Source organism: Lampetra planeri, chromosome 18 (assembly GCF_965212315.1).
Source record: "Lampetra planeri chromosome 18, kcLamPlan1.2.h2, whole genome shotgun sequence".
Lineage (NCBI taxonomy): Eukaryota > Metazoa > Chordata > Hyperoartia > Petromyzontiformes > Petromyzontidae > Lampetra > Lampetra planeri.
In genome coordinates, this window is record NC_136124.1 from 5,811,278 (window position 1) to 5,833,805 (window position 22,528).

At 49.1% G+C, this 22,528-nt stretch overlaps 1 long non-coding RNA gene across 2 annotated transcripts in view; it reads left to right on the top strand.

Moving 5' to 3' along the window:
- Window positions 1-9,694: 9,694 nt before the first annotated feature.
- LOC144723541 (uncharacterized) overlaps window positions 9,695-22,528 on the top strand; it is a 97,608-nt gene continuing 84,774 nt past the window's right edge. For both annotated transcript variants that reach the window (XR_013586214.1, XR_013586215.1), the window contains exon 1: window positions 9,695-10,132. This is a non-coding gene — a long non-coding RNA (uncharacterized LOC144723541). The remainder of the gene's footprint in view (window positions 10,133-22,528) is intronic.

The window sequence follows — 22,528 nt, forward strand, 5'->3', positions numbered from 1 at the left end:
CCAACACCAGTGACGTGCCGGCCTTCATAGGTGCCACAGCACTTGCCCCAACAGTCTGTTAAGGCTATACGGGGGGATCTTTGTCTTTGTGGGAGGCATCCACCCCATCCATCCATCCACTTTCAGCGCAAGTGTCAACCCTTAATTCCGTAGTAGCTCTCAACAATTGGACGGAGGAGGGAGGGTGGGAGGTGGGATGAGGATGCAGGAGTGTTTTAAAATCTCTTTTCACTCAGAGCCTCCATATGGGGGGGGGGGGGGGCGGACCCCTCGTGGTGCAGAGAGACTTGCCGCTGCCGACACCGCGGGCCGAGTCGGCCCACCCAGGTCGCGGGCAGAACACGGCGTAATGGGTGTTTATTGTGTTGTAATGGGTGACCACGGGGGAGCTATTACATCGGTAATGGATCACAGGACGGGCCACAAGACGACGTTTAGGAGTTGGGAGGGTTAGTGGGCTGGACGGGTGGATAGAGAAGGGGGGGGGGGTGATGCTATAGTGGTGGGGGTGCGAACAATGCTGGTGGCTACAACTCAATCGCTGTGTTGTGAGCCCCCCGCCCCAACCCCCATCACGCACACGGTTACAACAATTTACACAACTACCCCCCCCCCGCCCACCGTCAACAACAACGACTAACAACAACGTTGGTTCGAGCGAGCCTCTCCCATCTGCTGATGGGGGAGCAACAAAGACGACGACGCTTCCTCCCATGAGCAGTCTCATACATTGTCATACATGTCCTACTCGGTCCAGAGGTTTGTCCACACCGACTCCGCGTGCTGCTTGAACCATGCACTTGTCAGACAGCCGTGGGCTGCCTACAGAGGGACGCCTGTGCACGGCACGTCGCTCTTCGTATGTGGACAGGCGGGGTGTGTTTAGGATTCGCGCGTTATCTGCGTATCTCTTTTGCGAGTACAACAGATATCTATGGGAGCAATTTGCCTGTAGAGTGGTGTAAATGACGATAACAATGCCACGAGGAAGGGCCATTAGCCGAAACGTCGCCGCTTATATATTTAATTCCAATTTAGGGCAGCGTCATTGACAATCGCGCCGAGTTTGCGTTTAAGTTATTTATGCTCGTGCCACGGCAGTGTCGTAAAACAACGTGGTTACATATCCAGTGTACACAGGGCGATCCGTTTATAGATACCCCAACAAAATGAAGTAGCGGTGTTGTTGTTAAATAGATTTCGTTCCACGTCTACAACCAAAGCCGGCGAATCGAGGCGACCGCCCCGGGCCCCGCGCTTTGGGGGGGGGGGGGCACACAGTGATTTGCCCCTATGGCCGGACCCTGTGCCCCACCGATCTCACTGCAATGTGCTCCGTCTTGACCCTCTTCTGTATCGCAAATTGGAGCCGTCGTTTTCCGAAAATGTTCCATCGGCCGTGTTGAGAACGAGAATGTTCAGAGGGCCACTTGGAAATCAGTTGCGGGGGGCGGGGGTATCTACAAATGGATCACGCCGTGTTATTCACTGCGCTATGAAGTTGTGCATTTGGTGTCAGTCGTGGCCGCACGGAGAAGCTGTCGCAAGCGCGCGACAGCGGCCGTGTCGGGTTCCCTTGCGAGGTGCGTTATCTTCACCAAGGCCGCGACGTCGACGCGGGGCCGTGCAGTCAACGGGCAACCAGCGGCGCTCGATCTCATCTCGTCTCGACACCAATAAACCGCGGCCCCGCAAGTCGTCCCGAATTCAGCGAGCGGTGGCGTGCGATAGGCCTTGATTCAGCGGTGGATAGAGCATGAGCGGTGACGACGGCGACGGCGGTGATTGTCACAAGAATTGTTATTTCCGTGTGCAATTTGTGAAACGATCATCTACGTATTTCCTTCCACGATGCAAAATAAAACACGCGACGAGACACTGGCTGGAATGGGCTCTCGTGTGTGGATCGGTGATTTGCATGGACGCGTTTCCGTTGAATGTGGCTGCATGCATAGGACACGGTGTTTACATCGCGTCTATTGTTGTGTTCATTTTGTGTGTTGAGATCACAACAACAACAATAACACGCTCGAAGCCACGCTTGTAAGGCGAGGCCCTGAGAAGTTTGACATGGAAGTGTGTATTGTGTTCTACAAATACAACGATTCCCCGTGTCGCCTGAATAGACTTTTGGGGCAAGTGCTGTTTAGCGAGCAACCCATGAAGGCCGGCACGGCGCACGAGGGGGGCTGGTGGTGATCAACACCACGCCCGCCCGCCTTTGTTATTTCCCCACGCCGATGCCTTACGCACTCGTTTAAGGCTGAGCGGACACGCGGGTGGCTCGGGAACTCTTCAAATGTGATCCACTGCTGTTTAGCCGTAAGCGGGAATCGAACCCGGGTGGGGCCCGTTTTTGTAGCGCAGTGCGCTAACCAGTGCGCCACCGCTCTCGTGTTGTAACACCACCACCACCAGCAGCAGCAACCCACGCCGCCTCGCTCAGCGCGAAGGTTTGTGACTCCCAGTGTGTGCGCTGGCTAACAGCGCTTGCCCCAATCGTCTGCTGAGGCTATACGGGGGATATTTGTATATACACACACACAGGGCAAACGTGTGCAGTGGGGAGCGGTAGCGTAGCGATTAGCGCGCAGCGCAACAACTCCGACCTACCCGCTCACGGCCACCAACACCAGGGACGATTATCTGAACCCGTCCTGGGCCTCCCCTAGGTCGACTCAGCCTCACATGAGTACCTGGTGCGGTGTGTAAACATCGCCACCGGGGAGACAAAGACGGCCGGGTGTGGTTCTGGCCACCCACCCCTTCGTTTACCGTGCCGGCCTTCACGGGTGCGACTCGCTAACAGCACTTGCCCCAGCAGTCTTTGTGTTTGTGCGTGTGTGTTTTATTGCATATGCACTTGATCCAACGATCTGTGTCGGTTACACGAGGCTGCGTTGTTTACGTGTGTGTGTGCTCGTTATACGCATGTGCCTGTGTGCGTGTGTATGTAGCGGGGAGCGGTGGTGCGGTGGTTAGCGCACTCACTGCGCGATGAACCCGGCGACCCGCTGTCGATTCTCGCTCACGACCAACATCGCTGACGATTAATTCAACCGGCCCTGGGCCTCCCCTAGGTCGACTCGGCCTCAAACGAGTAACCCGGTGCGCCGTGTATACATCAGCATTGCTGGCCACCCCACCCCTTCGCGCTACCGTGCCTTGACTAGCAGCATTTGCCCCTACGGTCTGTTGAGGCTATCCGGAGGGGTGGTAGGGTGGTTAGGGGCATTTTCGTCTTTGTGTATAGCGATCAATATCCTCAGCTCTCAAGACGGCCCCCTCCTCTCTCTCTCTCTCGCACTTGCACACTTTTCTCTGCTTGCCGCGAATACACAAAACAAGTGACGAACCCGCGACAAACGCACGGGGGTTCGCGAATACACTGGCGAATAAACACGCGTGCTGATTTTTTGAAACGAATGAATGAACGTGCGAGCGAGCGAGCGAGCGACTGATTTAATGAATGGTGGGATGGGGAGGGGGGTGTGGGCGAGTCGGGGCCAAATTGCATCGGCGAGGCGTGGAGACGCGCGGTCAGCGATTACGCACGCGGTCTCCGTGTGAACCAAACGGCGACCCAATGCACTTGTCAATGAGACTGCCCTCAACGGCGATGCTTCGAGCAATCACCCTTCTTCATTGTGAAGAGTAAATTTAGTTTATTGGGGAGGGGGGGGGGTGCCTGCTCTTCATGTTTCTTCCGGCAATACAGGTGTGATTTAAAGGTTCAACGGAGGGTGTGTGAGAGGGGGGGAGGGGTGCCAGGTTAGGTGCACGCATTGCTAACGAGTGCAGAGAGATGATTGGTGTGTGTGTGATAGAGACGAAGCCTCGAGTGTGCAGCAGAACAATGAACTAGCGAACCTCAAGCGAAAATAATTGTTACTCTGCATCGATTAATGCAAAAATCTATAATATTGATGTATTTGCATTTGTATATACTGTATTACAAGTTGTATATGGATCGATATGTACCCGAAAGTTTAACAACAACAATGTGCTGTATAGTCGTTTATATCGCTGCAATAACAAGTCAAATATTGTTTAAAATTATTATTATTACCATCGGGTAATAGGTGGCGATGTGACTTCACCACCAACCTTTGTGCAACACGCTTTGTGTGACTTCGAGTAATGTAACTCCATGTACACGAGTGTGTGTGGGTGAGCGTGTCGATGTTTGGTCAAATAACACACCTCCACCGACCCGCACGGCGTGGGGGGAAAGGCCGTCATCTAGCAGTGAATTGACCGAGGGGCTGGAACACGTTGCACATCTACGTTTTTAAAATTAAATAGAAAAAAAATTATTGATCTCTAAATTGTATGAACTATTTTTTTTAACTATTGAGTATTTCGTGTGGATATTATTGGTCGTTTTCCACGCACATCTACAGATATAACCGGGTCATTGTTAAAATACTACATCTGCCTAGCAATGAGATCTCACGTGAGTTATAGTATCTGCAATATATGTGTACAAGGTGTATATATGCACGGTGTATATGCAACGTGTATGTATATACATTGCGCATATAAACAAACTCTGCGGTCATACAACCCCTATGAGCGATATGGCCCAGGGAGGGCCTTCATCCAACAGTGGATTAATACAAAGGTTTGAAAGCATCGTCGTTATTATAGTATTATGTAAAAGTAGACAATATATTGTAAACACTGTATAGGTATATCGTGCTGTACTGTATATTACGACATAGGTTGTAAACGGAGGCAATCACGCATTTGTCTTAGAAATGTGGTTTTAAAACGATTTGAAAATAGTTCACGAACAGAAAAAGCGTCAGTAACATGAATGTATCACGGATAGCAGCAGGGTATACGAAAGAAGACAATATTACGAATTAGATAAATGCGAATTAGATTTTTTTGGACATGTAATGAGAAAACAAAGTGTTTTTACTGGGCTAATTCTAGGAACCACAAAAAGCCGGGGAAGATAGCGAATTAAGTTACAATATGAGCAATCGGAACAAATGGATGCGACTGGGAGGAAATATCTTATGCGAAGTTATTGAGTGAATATCATGGACAGCGAAATGAATGGCCATTGACTGTTGATGTGTTTAAGACCGGACACGGCACATTTTTTTGGTTTGGATAAACTATACCATTTCTATTTTTTTGTGGTAGCTATTAAAACTCTGCCTCTAGAACGTAACATTGTTTTATACAAATGAAAAAGAACGGTAAGCTTGTATGTTGTACAATGGGTTGTTATATTGTTGTAGTCTATATAGGAACAAACTCCGTCGCTTATCAAGACTAAAATTTCAAATTCTCGACCTGCGTCATTGCAACGGATGTTGATGCATTATAAATGGCGGCCGTTACACGTGACCACGTTAATGCTCTCCGTGCATTGTATTAATCGGATATATATACACATACAACTTTATAACATTTCTAACCTTGAATATATCAACGTAAAGGCGAGAATATTCACCGTAACTTAAAACATATGAAACGAGAACGTGATTTATATGTGGATATTCAAGAATTAATACGTCGAATATGCAGCGTATTCTCTCGGGACAATTGTGTACAATGTTGCAGACTGATAACAATTACAGTTGATCGAATAGCGTGTTGATTCAAATGCTTACTCTGTAGATAGTATAAAAGAGACGCAGCTTACAGATTGTTCTATGTACCATGAAAAAGTGTCTCTAACCGAAACGGCCTATTATTTACGTACATAGTTCTGTTGAGGCAGCGTTATTCGAGAAAGTGTTATGTTTTTTGTGTTTATTTAGGATCTACCAACGGAGTATTACTCACTTGAGTCTCAAGAATTCTTATCAGGAGGGTCCTGCTACATTGAGATATTTGGAGCCATAAACACCGTCTAGATTAAATCGACTAATTTGGTGATGTAGTGTGGCCATTGCGGGTAAATAAATAAACAAACGCGCGCGCATACGTGCTCCCTATCTGCACTAAACATAACCAGTATAGTGTAACTACAGGCATTCTATAGGCTTATCAGATGCACAGTTTGCTTGCGTAAGCAGCAAAGGCTGGGGGTGAGTGCTCGAGTCTGGGAGGCCACTAGGCCGATGGACTTAAATACGCCTACTGGTGTGAATGCATTTGCCTACTTTGCAGGAGATCTCATATTCCATATTGCCCATGCGCTGCTCAGAATAGCTCTGAATCCCTTCCTTGTGCAGCTCTGAACTGGTACAGGAGCGACACGAACGCGTGAATACACGATGGTATGAATAATTCATGAACACTTAAAGGCAGGGGGTGGGGGGAGCGGTGGCGCACTGGTGAGCACAATGCGCCGTCTCTCGTACTCGAGTTCAACTCCCGACCACTGCTAACATCAGCGGCGAGTGATTTCTCAAATTGACCAGACCCATGCTATCCACCCCCCCCCCTCTACATCAGCGCCTCACCCGGGCCACGGCGTGTACGGAGGGAGGCCTTCATCCAGCAGTGGATCGTACCTGGCTGCAAATCTAAACGGCAAATTGTCAATGCGTCACTTCATCAATCGCAGTGTGCGGCGGGGGGGGGGGGGAGAACCGCCAATAAATAGCGAGACACGACATAAATGGAATTTCTCGACCACTCTAAAGACAAACTCGGCTCGTTTTTACGCCGAGTTTGTTCAAGCGAATGTCCATTATTACCTCTGCTACATATACATGTGTATACAGACACACACATACACGCGCGCGCGCATATGTACCTTCCTATTTTTTTTTTTGGGGGGGGGGGATACAAAGCAACGTCTTTGTTTTATTGCATCGCAGCACCGGGATCAGAACGACGATCAAACAGAAAATGTTTGTTAAATACGCGCAAATATTTGCAAGCTGCACATAGACTCTGTGACTCGGAGCCTAGCCCGAGCCGGGCCGGGCCACAGCGTCTCGTGCGGCGGAGGGAGACGTGGTTGCGTTATATCGCTCGCTGCGAGCGCCCGTCTGCAACACGCGCGCGTGTGCGTGTCCCTGGGTTCCGTAGGATCAACTCGGCATAAAATGAGTACCTGGTGCGATGTGTTTAAAGCATCGACACTCGGGAGACAAAGGAGGGCCACATGTGTCGTGCCGGCCTTCATTGGTGCTCGATAACAGCACTTGCCCCAACAGTCTGTTAAAGCTGTACGATGGTGGGGGGATCTTTGTCTTTGTGTATGTCTATCATATTCTCAGCTCGCGAAACCCCGCTCTCGTCTTATTGCTTTGCCTGTTTCGTACGGCTGACGAAGAGCAACGTAAACACCCAAACTACACCGGATGAAGAGCAACTTCCAAGATCTGTGTGTGCCGAGGATCGCAAGCCACGCGATGGATTTCAGGTAAGGCTGACTGAATGTGATGCTGCTGCGACTTCATTCCGAGGTTGGACCTCGCGGTTTTGCTGCTGGATTTGCAACGCGTTCGGCTCCGCGGTGAGCATGGGGGGCGGGGAAATCTTTTCGGCGGTGCGTGAAGTTAGTGAGATCGTTAGTAGTCGACTTGAGAATGGTGGTGATGATGGTGTAGGGAGAGCGTGGTCGATTTTAGACAGACGATCATGTCTGCATGGCAGCGCGATCTAATTGGCAATGGCGGTTGTGGTGTTAAGGCAGCGTGGTCGACTCGAAAATGATGATGTATGCAGAGGTCCACTTTGGGAAGACGACGACGATGATGATGGTGGCGGTGTCGCATTTTTTCTTGGGCTCGCAAATTCTCGCCGTCCTCCCAGAATCGCGAGCGAGCGCTGAGCGCGTTGTTGCTGGCGAATGTCGTCGAGCCTCGAAGAAGAGTTGGGAGCTGGCGGGTGTTGTCCCCGGGGTTACGCGTGCGCCTTATGCGGGCCATGCTGGGTCGCTGCTGCTGCTACTGGGAGAGAAGGCGGTCTTGGTTCGGACACCCGTGTTGAATTATGCAGCACTCTGGGGAGGAGGGAACCGGTGGGCATAGCTTAACCTGGGTGCAGCGGTTGGCGCACTGAGTTCGATTCCCGGCCCAGGGACTCACGAACTAACAACAACATCAGTTGGTGAACGATGTCCGGGACTGCTCCTGATGTTGGCGGGGGTGGGGTGGGGGAGGCTCCCACACCCACGAAGTGTGGTGAAGTATGGTCAGATAACGCCCCCGCCCCCTCCGTGACCGATGGGGCGTGGGCAGGATCTGCACATCCGATTAGCACGGTTGGCTACGTCCGGTGCGAAAGAAGTTCAACACGCACACGTCTTAAAGATGATTGATGAATGGCTGCGTGTTATAGGATATCCGGAAGACCACAGTCGCGTTAATCCATCGCATGCCGCTTATAAGCGTGCTGCCGTATGTCGATTGAAATGATCGGAACGTGTAATTAGCAGAGTTCGATTCCGGGGGTATAATGAGTACCTATAGAACTGTTGGAACTCGGGAGACAAAGGCGGCCCGGTGCGGTTGATGGTGTGGCCAGCCCACATCACCCCCTCGCAACCTCGCGCGCCTTAATAGGTGCTCGCTAACAGCACTTGCCCCGAGGAGTATTAAGGCTTCACGATCGCCCTCTATAACATCTGTGCAGGCGCGGAACGGTGGCGCAGTGATTAGCGCACCGCGCTATGAAGTAGCCGCGTTTGATATCTGACTCGGCACTCTTGCTGCCCCCCACCTTCATTCACGAAACCCCAAGGTATGGGGCCATCCATTGAGTAGGTAGGCAAAAATCTGTCAACTTGAGCCCCTACTCCCTGTACGCACGCGGACTTTTTACACCCCCCACCACCACCTGCGTACGTAGCTTGACGCACCCCCCCCCCCTAATCCGATAGAACGGCCGATATTTAATCCACGCAGAAACGATGAAGGATTAATAATATTAACGCCGGACTATCTCACTCATTTGAAGGCCAATGCAGACAAATTATCGTCGAGGTTTCACCCCCCCTTTCTTATTCGTACGTACATTGTCAGTAGACCTCCCATACGCAGGCGGACGCATTTGGGCTAACCCCCCTTCCCCCCTCCATGCGTACGTACTCAATGGATGACCCCTATGGTCAAACATCCCCCTCCTCCACGTCCACCACCCACAACCACCGCGGTGTCAAGACACGGGAGAAGTCGTCATCCAGCAGTGGATCTGTTGCAGACGTAAATCGACAACGCGGGCTGCCACGCGGCCCCCCTGGGTTAGCGGTCGCGGCTACCGGAATTGTTTTTATTGGGAGTCGCGCGCGTACCGCGGAGGGTTTATCGCAGGTGGGGTACGTGGCAGGGCTCCCCTCTGTGAGGTTCCCCCCCTGTGGTTGTTACAGGTGGAATGGGGGCAAGTTGACTCACGGCGCTGATGTAGTTCGTCGATAATTTTGCAACTCCCCTGTTATTTGAATTTCTTGCCTCGTGTTTTCTCGTACACGGGAATATTTTGTCTGCCCAATATGTTGTCAGGCCACTACCGGATGAGTGCCTACCCCCCCCCCACTCGCCCCCCCCCATGAGGGGTTGTTTGACCATACTTCACCACGCTGGTTAGTGCGGCCTGGCACAGGCTGCCTGCTAATGGACGACCTCACCGGTCTCCTCTACTCTCGGTGGCTTCCGTCTGCCACGAAGAAGGACCATTGGCCGAAACGTCGCCTATTATGTTTGTTTTCTTTCTAAGGCCGCAGTTATTGACGAATGGGATCGTTGTTGTTGTTGTTGTATGTGATTTTGCACCACTCCCAACGCAATATCGCTCATTAATTTGCTCAGGTGCTGATCTGATCATCATAAATGCGTGCTGCTGATTGTAACAGTAACCCAGGAGGAGGCTTAATTAACAACATCCGGCAGTAATTTATTTCACACGTGACGCAGGTCGATATTCACGTTGGAACATCTTACTTAAAATTTAACGCGGCTTAGTTAAGTATGGGGTTTTTTGACATTCTAAGAATACGATTTATACTGATTGTTCACGAATAAGAAACTACACGTGTGACAATTCAACATATTTCACTTGTTAATCGTATTGTATGAAAAAAAAATCAGTTCTCATAGCCCCAAAGTGTAAAAGTGCGGTCCCCAACTCTATAAGTTGACCACCAATCTCTGGATAAATGTACTTGGGCCACGGCATTTGCGATGCGGGCAACAATCACCGTGCTGTTCATCATCAGGTGCGTGCGGCGTGTTTTTGCGATTTAATTAGTAATCGAGCTGACACGATTGGTTAACTTGGGTGGGTGTTGAGGAGCGAGTTTTAAGTTGTCCGCTTGTACAATTTGCCGGTGACTAATTTCACCACGCAGGATTGGATGTACGTCTTTGCGGTGGGCTGCTGGAAAGCTTTGCCCGCGCGCGAGCGACCGGTTGCGCAACCCAAATCGCCGGGAAAGAAAAAAAGTCGCGCAACTTCAATCTTTGCCCCTGAAACGACGTCGACCACGTCCGAGCGCGCAGTCGTTGCGCAACGATGACATTTTAACAGCCGCGGCTCGAGCATCGTAAACCACCAAATCCGTGGCGCGCAAACGTGGCGATGAAACGCATCCGCTGCAACCTGTCGAGCAACTTCTCGCAAACCCAGTTGCAGAGACGTCCGCAGACGGTGCATGGCAGCGAGTCGGTTGCATGCGACTTATCGCTCGGGATCCGAACTCGGGTTGGATTTCCGTTGCCGCACATTTAAGTCCGCGCTTTACGGAGTATTCATTCGTTTGATCTGCCCGCGTTGAAAGAGCGAGCCAGTGAGTGATACCATTCGAAATGTTGCGGTAGACACCTATTATACCTGGAGGAATCCGATGAGCTATAAAGCTCTTTTTATCCCACAGATGTCCAGTCGGGGGCGGGTAAGAACGTTACAACAACAACCAATACTAAAACGTGATATCAGTGCATAGTACAGTACAAGAAAGGTATACACATCGAGCAAACACATCAAAATAAACTAATCCATCTCCATCCTACCAGGTACAGCCCACTGAGGTATTAACAGTGGATCATGATGATGATGGCACCAGTCTCAAGAATAAATCACCGTGCTCCCAGTTTTCGTTACTATTTTGAAAATGTGAAAGGAGCTCTTGAGCTTAAAATGTTACGAAAAATTTACATTTCCTGCTGATGGTTTTTGGAGGATCGATTATCTCTCTCGGAGATAAAAGCTTCTGCTGTGAGCGTCGTCTCACCTGGCACTAATTAACGGCCGACAACACGTGGTAATTAAGCATGCGATTACACATTAAACGGATTAAAAATTGAGTTAAATATATTTACGCATTTTTCTTTAAACGTTAACGTAATTACACGCGGGCCCGCATCGCCCGAAAGGCTTGGAGGAGCCTTCATCCAGCAGTGGATTGACACAAGGCTAAATTATTGTCCTGTATAAATACATTACCTATAATTAAATCGTATACCGTATCCTATATAATGCCAAGAGACGCCGATTTATACAAAATAATTCTGTTAAAACGGTGGTCATGTTTACATAAATAAATAAACCAACATTTCCAATAAATGCAATGCACCACGCGCAGTACTCCCTTTGCCAATCCACTGCTGGATGAAGGCCACCCACATGTCAACACTGTATACAAAACCACGTATAGTATGCGGACGTGTAGATTAACCGACTGTTGATAGACTGAATCAATTTGAAATGCGAATCGCATAAACATTGCGCATATGCATTGCCGTTCATGAATTTGTTTCTAACGTCTCTTCATTAACAGTGCACAGTACGGTAGATAAACAGTTTAATATAACGTCTGAACATGTCACGGTGTATTCAAAACGTGTTTCTCAGACTCGCAATACTAATAATGCACATTTACAATATGGCCCCAAAAATAGCAATGAACTTTCTTTATGATAATAACGGACGGTGAGGGCCGGGCTATTGCGGAGTTAATTCCATTGACGGCTTTGTGCTAACGCATTTCTGGACAGTGAGTTCACAATTAACGAGAATTAAGCATATCTTTCAAAATTACTCCCTCCTAAAAGAAACAAATATATGCGTACATAACGATTGTCGTTTCGGGACAATATTGTGGCCCTTGTAAATTTAAATTGTGTTTTTATGATGTAAAACAACACCCACACAGCATACAATTGTGCGTATCATGACGTGTGTGCATTGTCTGCATTAACATTCGATTCACGTCGGCTTTATATACGCTTCACGTGGAGTTTGAACGTTTTTTTTATGACCGTCACGGTATGTGAAACGAATGAAAATAGGTTTTATATGTGTATACATTTATGTATGTGTGCGAGCCTCATGGTGCACCTATAATCGGTGCTCTCTAACATCACTTGCCCCAACAGTCTGTCCAGGCTATTACAGGGAATCTTTGCCTTTATCTTTTGTGCATGATGGTGCTCGAAAACAGCACTTGCTAATCCAGTCTGTTAAGGCTGTACGGGTGATCTTTGTCTTTGTTAGTGGTGCCTCGTGGTGGGGAACGGTGGCGCAATGGTTAGCGCGCTGCACTTCAAACCCGGCGAACCCGAGTTCGATTCCGGCTCACGGCCAACGGCAGTGACGATTATCTGAACCGGTTTTGGACCCTCCCCTAGCTTGACTCGGCCTCAAATGTGCGGTGTGTAAACATCGCCACTGGGTAGAACAAATGACCCCCACCCCCTCGCGTGCCGTGGCGGCCTTCATAGGTGCTCGCTAACAGCACTTGCCCCAACAGTCTGTTAAGGCTATACGGGGGATCTTTGTCTATGTGGTGGTTCCTCCGCTAATACAGTGGCGTGTCGGCTAACTGACGTGGGTAGTATAAACGACGCTCTTATCTCTGGCCAGACAGCGTGTTTGCCCTGCCCGATTCTGCAAACAAACTCAATTCTTTCGTTCAGAATTATGGAAAATCCTTTCGTTACGGGCGACGACGACGATTTCCAAATTTCTATTTAAAAAACAAAAACCCACATCTGCATTTACTATCTGGAGGCCACGCACTGTGCGGAGGCGCGGCGCGCTGTCTCCACGCAAACACTGATGAGTTTGTGTCCCGATAAGTGTGTTTGTGGCATCAGCACTAGGAAGACAAAGGCGGCCATGCGTGGTTCTAGCCACAAGAACATCCAACAAAGAGAGCATTCTGGCCCTTACAGTCTGCGTAGGCTGTGCGGTGGAGTTGGCCGTGAGGGGGGGGGGGGGGTAGCGAAGTGGTGGACGCGTTACGCGACACACCGGCGACCCGAGTTCGACTGGCGGTCACGCCTGTTTGGGGAAAGTGCTGGCCAGCACCACGCCCGGCCGCCTTTGTGAAAATCTAAAACACAATCTGTGCCACCATTAGGTCAACTCGGCCTGACATTGGTGGTTCTGACCACACACACACAGACACAATCACGCCGTGACGGCCTTAATAGGCGCTCGCTAACAGCACGTGCCCCCAACAGTCTGCGTTGGTGGGAAACGTGGATCGTTGTTTTCGTTGCTATTCAAGTTATGATTGTGATAGAAAACACACGCTTATTCACGCACACACACATATATAATTGTACACATGTGTATATACATACACAGTAATGTATGAACCATACAGACAGCCTATATCTACGTTTAAATTTAAATTTAAAGCTTTCGTGACTGCAGGGATTCATCTTCTTGGTTCTTTCAGTAAAGTCACGTAGAAGGGAAATAATAAAATAATAAAAATAAAACATAATAAAATAATAGAATAAAATAATGTAATAGAATTTATAATGTTTTATTTTTATAATTGTATTATTTCCCTTCTACGTTACTTTACCGAAAGAACCAAGAAGATATATCTACGTTTGTTTACAGTGGAATATATGTAAATAACACCAACGTATATGCAGATCAGAATATATATTACAACTTATGCATCAATGTACAGCCTATAGGCGCACTTATACACATTTTACAACGTTTATAAAATGGTAGGTAAATCACATGTATATATCTACGTAACATAGTATTGTATAATTCGTAAACAGCCTACATATACAGTACAACGATCCCCCCGTATAGCCTTAACGGACCGTCGGGGCAAGTGCTGTTAGCGAGCACCTATGAAGGCCGGCACTGTGGCACACGAGGGGGAGGGTGGCCAGCACCACGCCCGGCCGCCTTTGTCTCCTCAGTGGCGATGTTTATTACACACCGCACCGGGTACTCATTTGAGGCTGAGTCGACCTTGGGGAGGCCCATAACCGGTTTCTGTTAATCGTCACTGGGTGTTGGCCGTGAGCGGGATTCTAACTCGTGTCGCCGGGTTCGTAGCGTAGCGCGCTAACCGCTCCCCGATATACACAGTGCCTACACAATAACACACCGACACACTGCACATCGTCTGTGCTATTACGTAATATAACCACGCAACATTTTAAACAGCTGATTCATAGACACGCAATGGAGGCAGTATTTACAATTACATCAATGAACGCCTTAGGTCATGCTATATATTTAGAAACCGAGTGGAAATATATTTATTTCATCTTGTGTACGGGGGAACGGTGGCGCAGTGGTTAGCGCAGTGCGCTCTGAACATGGTGCCGGGACACCTCTAGATGTACTCGGCCTTAAAATGTGAACCCGGTGTAAAAATATATAACGTGTATCACTGGGGAGACAAAGGCGGCCTCGTGTGGCGCTCGCAACGCCAAACCCCTCGGGCAAAAGTCCCAACCTCATGAGGTGCTCACTCCGATTAGCACGGTTGCCTACGTACTGCGCGAAAGAAGTTCAATACACCTGTCAACCCACACGGTTTAACCCCGGATTCTTGTACGGGGAAATTTAGTTTTCAGGTGGAAATGGCGTACAGCCGTTTCAATACGGGCAGAAAAATTATAATCATACCACCAAATAAAAAATAAATTGGTGGGACAGATATTTTTTTGAATATCTGGCAGCAGCAGCATGCAAGATCGCAAACAGTAATCATGATAAGTCGTATCATTGACATCAATGGTCAAAATTTATACATTAAAGGGTTTGTGTTTAGTAACATAATTTTTGTTCAATTTGTTTGTGTTTCTCCCTTGCGATGGGACTGTGTAGGATGAACGTTGAGCCTCATACGGGCACGGGGGGTGACCATTAAGGTATGAGTTGGTCTGTAATAAGGTAGGGCACTGATGAGGGGTTGACAGGTATGATATACGTGTACATACACTTAACAATCCGTTAGAGATTCTGAATGGGATCGTTATTATGATTGCTACATGTGGGTTCTGGAATCATCCCTGGTCAGCTGTTCATGAGTAAGAGAGGGTTGGTGGGAGCGTTGATGCTGTTTTGGTTTTGCTTTGAGAGACAGAAAGTGAAACACGCGTTCAACCTATTTGGCTGCTACTATAAAATTGATAAGCCACTTCGTCGTTCAGCTATCATGTGTGGCCAGGTCACGTCTGAAAGAGAGCGATATCGCTCAGCGGGCCTTACCTGGCAAAATAAAAAATAGGATCAACATGGTGTAGGGAATACGGTCGAGAGAAGCAAAACGGGCAGCACGCGATGTCGCTCAGAGGAGGTGATCAGGTCTGTGGTCGAGACTGACAGTGGAGTCGCAGCCAAAGGAGGAAATACGTCCCAGAGATGGAGTGATGACATTTGCCCGTGTTCAGACTCGATTTGGGAGTCAGAATATTGATGTATTGCTGGAGGAATCCGATGAGCTATAAAGCTTTTTTTTTACAGACGCCAAGTAGGGGCGGGTCAAAAAAGTTACAACAACAAACAACGCAAAAAAACACGTTAGGAGTGCAAAGTAAGGAAAGGTAAACACATCACAAATATATATATATATGTACAAATAAAACAAAACTATTTTTAATTCATCAGGTAAAGCCCACTGAGCTTTTAGCTTATCACCTGGCAATTTAAAGCAGCTAAATAATCGAAATGCCTGTTTCTAAATGTGAGCTATGAGATTTATGTTTCCGAATGTATTAGATGTAGGGAATGTGGAGGGCTGATGATCTCGTCGACACAAACGCCGCAATGGGACTGCGTTCAACCCGCCTGCGGAGAGAGATCATCATCTGACACCGCTTGTGTCGGGTCTGTGACACGCAGACGCAAGCCACTTGTCAGCGGCAACTCTGCGAAGCCATTTCCTCACACGCAGAGTCACGTCAACTCATTCGTGATGGGTTTTTTTCCGTCTATTAGCATGCTCCGGCAGGCTACGAATGTAATGTGCGTGTGTTGAACTTCTTACGCGCACGGTACATGGTCAACTGTGCATATCGGACGTGAGGAGGGGGGGGGGGGGGAGACAACAAACTAAAGACGTAAAAGCAGTAACTGTACAGAAATCAGTTTGCGATCTACATGATGATTTAAAAGTGCCCAGCTCCAAGTGGCTTCCTCATAATGGAACGGAGAGCATTTCCAGACGGCCGCGTGGAAGCGAATCTTCAAGCGCCGTGCGATGCTGTGACCGTCTTTGTTCGATGGCCAGCCATCGACCCCCCGGACGTGTCACCGTGCCACGGCAACGCGTCAATGGAAACGCAGGAGACGTTTTGCAAACGTCTCGTCGGTTTTTCATTGGTGCGGCGTTTGCGCGTGGGCAGAAGTGATTTTCGCCACGCGTGTCGTGTGGCATTTTTGTCACCGATGACTTGTAGAGTCGGATGAACGCGATCTTCACGAAGGTTATGTTTTAAAAGCGTCGGGGCCTCTTTTGAAGACGTGAAATCTGTAAAAAGATCAAAGTCATATAAAATTGCAAGTGCTTTGAGGGTGTAGCGTAACGGTGGGTATGCAAAAGCACCTCCGATTAGCACGGTTAGCTACTAACGGTGCGAAATAATTTCAACATGTATACACAGTGGCGAGATGTTGACTACCTCGCCTGGGATTCACGGGGTCGTGGGTTCGATCCCGACCCTGACGTCTGTATATTTGGAGTTTGCATGTTCTCCCCGTGGTCGCATGGATTTGTCTCTGCTCACTGCGTTGAGCAATCATATGTGACCGGGTCGCTTCTGAAAAAGAGCTGTATAGCTCAGTGAGCCTTACCTGGTAAAGTTTGTTTTTATAGTTTACGACATGACTCGGCTGTAAGCGAGCACCTACGAAGGCCGACACGGCACATGAGGGGGAGGGTGGTCAGGACCACGTCCGGGTCACCAGTGTCTCCCCAGTGGCGATGTTTACACACAACGCACCAGGTACTTATTTGAGGCTCAGTCGACCTCGGGGAGGCCCAGAACCGGTTCAGATAATCGTCATTGGTGTTGGCTGTGGATGGGGTCGCCGGGTTTGTAGCGCAGCGTAGCGCTAATCACTCCACTGCCACTCCTGGTGCCACAGTCACCATCTCGCACGCATTTTGCGAGTTAATTCAGCTCTGGCAGCGCTGGGTTTTTTCCCCCTTCCTCTCCTCCCCCCCCCCTGGGGGAGGGAAAGAACTTAGTTCCATGTTGGGAAGGTGTCTTCAAAATAAAAAGGGTATTTTTCTTTTTTACGGATGAGTGAACGACTGGATGGATGGAGGCAACAATCGCGGCGTTATTCCGGCAAGGGGACCGCTGGAATTTTGACGTTTTGGAGGAAGCTGGCAACGCTCGGCTAATGCCACGCGCCCTCCGAATGGTGGAAGACTGACGCGTCTCGTGTAAAAAGCAGAACTTGAAAAACGGCATATTTATACCTCCACAGCTCCAACGAAGGGGTGATCCATGACATCAATCATGGCGAATTGCCGTAAAAAAACTTAAGTTGTATTTAAAATCTTTAAGCGTGGCTTGAGGAAACTAAACTGAACTATTAAACTAAAACTATTTTCATTTTACAAGGTAAGGCCCCACTGAGCTATTCAGATCTTTTTCAGAAGCGACCTGGCCACAAATGAAAGCTCAACGAAGTGGATTTCCATCAAACACTCTAAACGCCCATCGATTCTCAACGTGGAGGGAAAAACCGGATGACCTGAATAAAAAATCCACATGACCAGGAGGAGAACATGCACACTCCAAATATACAGCAGCAGGCGTCAGGGTCAGGATCGAACCCACGACCTCCTGCATACCTGGCGAGGGAGATAACATCTCGCCAGTAAACACTTGCACCCAGTTTCTACCTCGCCACTCTGCAATATAATTCATAGCAAAGCAGTCGGCTCGAGCGATGACTCGGCACTCACCGATTCATCCCAGTCACTCGCTCACCGACTGCCGGTCACCTCCACGTCACTCTTGTATTGCTGCTTATGGTGATTGTTCACGCTCGCTCCACGCATGTTGATGACTCGGTCTATACCAGGCATCAACCACACGGTGTTCAACCACCACCACCTCACTGCCGGGTCACAAAAACACTCGCCCACCCACTCAGTCCCTCACTCGTCCAGTCACTCACTCGCTCACCCACCCACTCACCACACTGCAGGTCACAACAACACACTCACTCGCTCACCCACTCACCACACTGCAGGTCACAACAACACACTCACTCGCTCACCCACCCACTCACCACACTGCAGGTCACAACAACACACTCACCCACTCAGTATTTCGCTTACCCACTCATACATCGACTCGCTCAGCCACCCACCTACCCACTCACTCACTCACCAACTCCCTTATATCCACCCTTGTTGAGGACTCAGTCTACCGGACTGACTGTGTCGTCTCGTCCACCACACTGAGTTCAACCACCACTAACACTGCAGGTCACAACAACACTCTCACTCACCCTCTCACTCACCCTCTCACTCACCCGCTCACTCACCCACTCAGCCACCCACTCACCACACTGCAGGTCACAACAACACTCTCACTCACCCGCTCACTCACCCGCTCACTCACCCACTCAGCCACCCACGCACCACACTGCAGGTCAGGACGATTCTCTCTCTGCTTCTTCCCTTGCACAGCTCCACTTTTGTAAATTCCTTCCCATCATCGTATTTTCCGAGTTTCTTACGCTAACCTCATCAATTCAAGTGACGTACTTAACTCTTTAATTATTTACACCTTCGATGGTGCTGCTTGTTGCTGGCCACTTTGGCGTGTTGGGCCCCTTTGAGCCGGTGCTCGGAAATCGTGATTTTAGAATGTGTATAAATACAAGAACATATCTCCACCGATCTCAATGCACTCATTCAATCTTACCACACTCTCCTCCATGAGATACAGACTCATCGCCGTCACAATATTTCATCCACCCGCTGAGAATGAAAGAGGGTCAGGAGAGTTCAGTGGCGTATCTATAAATGGATCGCCCTGTATATTCTCCCATCGTTTGCCTTCGTGAGATATGGAATTGAGCATTTTTGTTGGTATTTTACAACAATCAATGGCGACGGTGTCTTTGTCCGGAGCGTTACCGAAATATCCGTTGCAAAACGTTCAACCATCATCGTGATCATCGTCAGCCATGGTCAATCCACTGCTGGAGGAAAGGACTCTCCATATACAAACGCCGCCTCTCACGATCCCGCAATACAACAGTCCGCCGAACCACCGGCGCAAAAAAACGATTTTCATCCATCAGTCCATCTCCGCGATGGCTGTCCACCCCTCTGACGCCTTCAATCACGCGTCTTTTAATTTTACGCGTAGGAACTGTGTTTGTTGTTGTTATATCTATAGCCCCATGCAATGGATGACGATTGTCTCTTTTAGAGCTCATTATTGGACCTGGTAACACCCCCGGCTATTGTGAATGCCCCCTCCAGCTCGCTGTGTCCCATCTTTGTTGCCACTTGATGGCCAAATCTGTTCACCAGCTGTTGGCAGGCGTTTCATTCTTTGAGGACCACAATGGTGTCTGTAAGGAAATGGGAAGTTTTTGTGTTGCTGTTCCTGAAATCTAGTGGTCGCGGAGAAAAAGGGAAAAAAGTTTTAAACCAACATCTATCCCTGTTAAAATAAAATAAAAAATAAAGACTAGTTCCTTTCTTCTCCCGTACAAAGATACTCCAGAGCAGGAGAGAGTGTGTCGCAGCCGTGTCTATGCGCCCAGCTCCCTAGCACGGAGATGCCACATTCCTGCGCCGTTCTGCCCGTCTGAGCCACACTGAGAGACTGTTGTGTGGGGCCTTCTCAGCACCAACACTTCTCGCCAGTTCGTCAAAAAATACGTGTCCCGCGATCACGCGAGTGAGTGAGTGCGATAGTTGGTGAGCGAGTGAGCGAGCGGATGGGTGATGGGGTTCGTGGGTGGACGAGTGTCTGGATGTGTAGATGAGTGGGTGAGCAACTGAATGCATGGGTGAATGTGTGAGTGAGCGAGTGGGTGAGTAAGAGAGCGGACGAGTGTGTGGGTGAGCGTGTGGATGTTTATATGACTGGGTGAGCAAGTTAATGGATGGGTGAATGTGTGAGTGAGCGAGTGGGTGAGTAGATGAGTGGGTGAGCCAGAGAGCAGACGGTGAGTGCGTGAGTGAGTGGGCGAGTGAGTGTGTGGATGGGTAGATCGGTGAGTGAGCAAGTGAATGGAAGGGCGAATTTGTGTGTGGGTGAATGGGTGTGTGCGTGGGTGGGTGAGTAGATGAGTGGGTGAGCAAGTGAGCACATGTGTGAGTTTGTTCGTGAGTGGGCGAGTGAGTGAAAGGTTTGACGGTTAGATGTGTGGGTGAGCAGATGAATGGATGGGCGATTGAGTGGGTGAGCAAGCAAGTGGATGGGTGATTGAGTTTGTGAGTGAGCGAGTGTGTGAGCGGACGGGTGAGTGTTTTAGTGGCCAAGTGAATGAGCGGCTGGGTGAGTGAGCGAGCAAGTCAGACTGAGAGGCTGCTGTGGGACTCTGCGGCAGTCACCATTTCTCGCTGGTTTGACAAAAATACATGTCCCGTGTGTATGCGGGTGAGTGAGTGAATGAGTGGGTGGGTGAGTGAGCAGTGAGTGAATGGGTTGAGCGAATTAGTAGGTGGGTGGGTGAACAAGTAAGTGTGTGAGTAATTGGTGGGTGAGTGAGTGAGTGAATGAGTGGCTGGGTTAGTGAATGAAAGAGTGGGTGGGTGAGTGATGGGTGGGTGAGTGAGTGAGCGAGCCCTCCCCCTGGCTTATTTATAGACGGTTGCCACCTCTGATGTACAACATACAACGGGGAGAAGACCTGGCAAGAATAAGGAAAATATCTTGCAATACTCAAAGAGGGGAGAACTACATTGTCGACGCATCGGCTTGAGTAGCGTGTCGTTACGTTTTTTAATTATTAAGGCCCATTGAGCTAAACAGCTCTTTTTCAGAAGCGACCTGGCTGTCACAAACTGGACAGCTCAACGACGCTGCGTTATCATCACGTGGAAATCGACGAGACAAATGACAAAGCCAGGACTGTTCACGCCTTCAGCAAGACGAGAGAGACCTTCCCAGGAAGGCTGACCTCCGAAAACAGGAGAACAATCCTGGGAAAGCCGGGACAGGTGGCAACTCAAGGTTCACGGGATTCAGCGCACCTCGCTGCCCGCACGATTTATTTCCCACTGAGCCCAACTTCCGTCCCTCCCAGACCCCCCCCCCCTGCCCCCACCCCACTCAGGTCGCACTTTGGCGTTATAATTACTTGGTAATTGGCTTAATCTCTTTGCTTCCCCCATTACAGTTTCTAGGGGGCAAAACCTGACAGGAGCAATTCACCTCCTCATCCCACGCATCCCCCCCCCCCACCTCGCAATCACCCCCCCCCCCAGCTGATCAAACTTTGACTGCAGCTGTAGATTTATTCACCAGGATCATCTTTCAAGAAGGTGCATTCTGACGTTTCATTTGGGGTGGGAGAGGTTGGAGGCGGGCGGGGTGGGAGCACGGGACCCTGTTTGATATTTCAAGCTGACGCCGAGTAATTGTCAATGTATGTTTGTCCGTTTGTGAAATGGGGTGGCGTTTCTTTTGTCGAAAATAAAATACATCTAACAAACAAAAATGTCGGGTTTCTCTTACCTTGCGCTTACTCTCAACGGGGCCTGGGAGACTTGCATCAACATTTGCATAGTGGGTCGCAGATGTGGATGGGTGAGGAGGCGGAGGAGGTGGGTGGGTGGGGAGAGAAGAGAGAGCTGTCCACAGTAGAAAGCTGGTCGGGCCAGTTTTCATACTTGGCTGCATTAACCGACGTCTTTATGTTGAGGGTGAAAAGTACAGGCCCGCCAATCCTCGGCATTGCCCCCCTCCCCTCCCCTTTGAAATCGCGTCTCAGCCTCGCCCGCCCGCCCGCCCGCCCGCCCGTCCGCCCGCGCGAGACTCGGGCCGTGTTTTTTTGTGAACGTTTTTTTCTCGTTGTTTGTTGATGTAACGTACCTGGAACCTGGAGGGCGTCACAAGTGTTCCCGTGTGTCATAAACTACGGTGGAAACATTTTTTTCAACCACAAAGAAAGTTGTTTTAAGTAGGTTGTACTTTTTAAAATGAATGTTTTTTTTTTCTTTTACATTGGAGCTGATGGAGGCCATTCATTGAAAACGAACGTCTTATCGAATATACAGTATGTTAAAAAAAATAACACCGTGATTTAAAAACAAAGTTTAAGTATGTTGAGATATAGTTCATAAGTGGGAGGGGGAGTGGTGGCGCAATTGCTTTAGTGTATATTGGCTGGGCAAATGCGAGCTTGATTTCTGGCA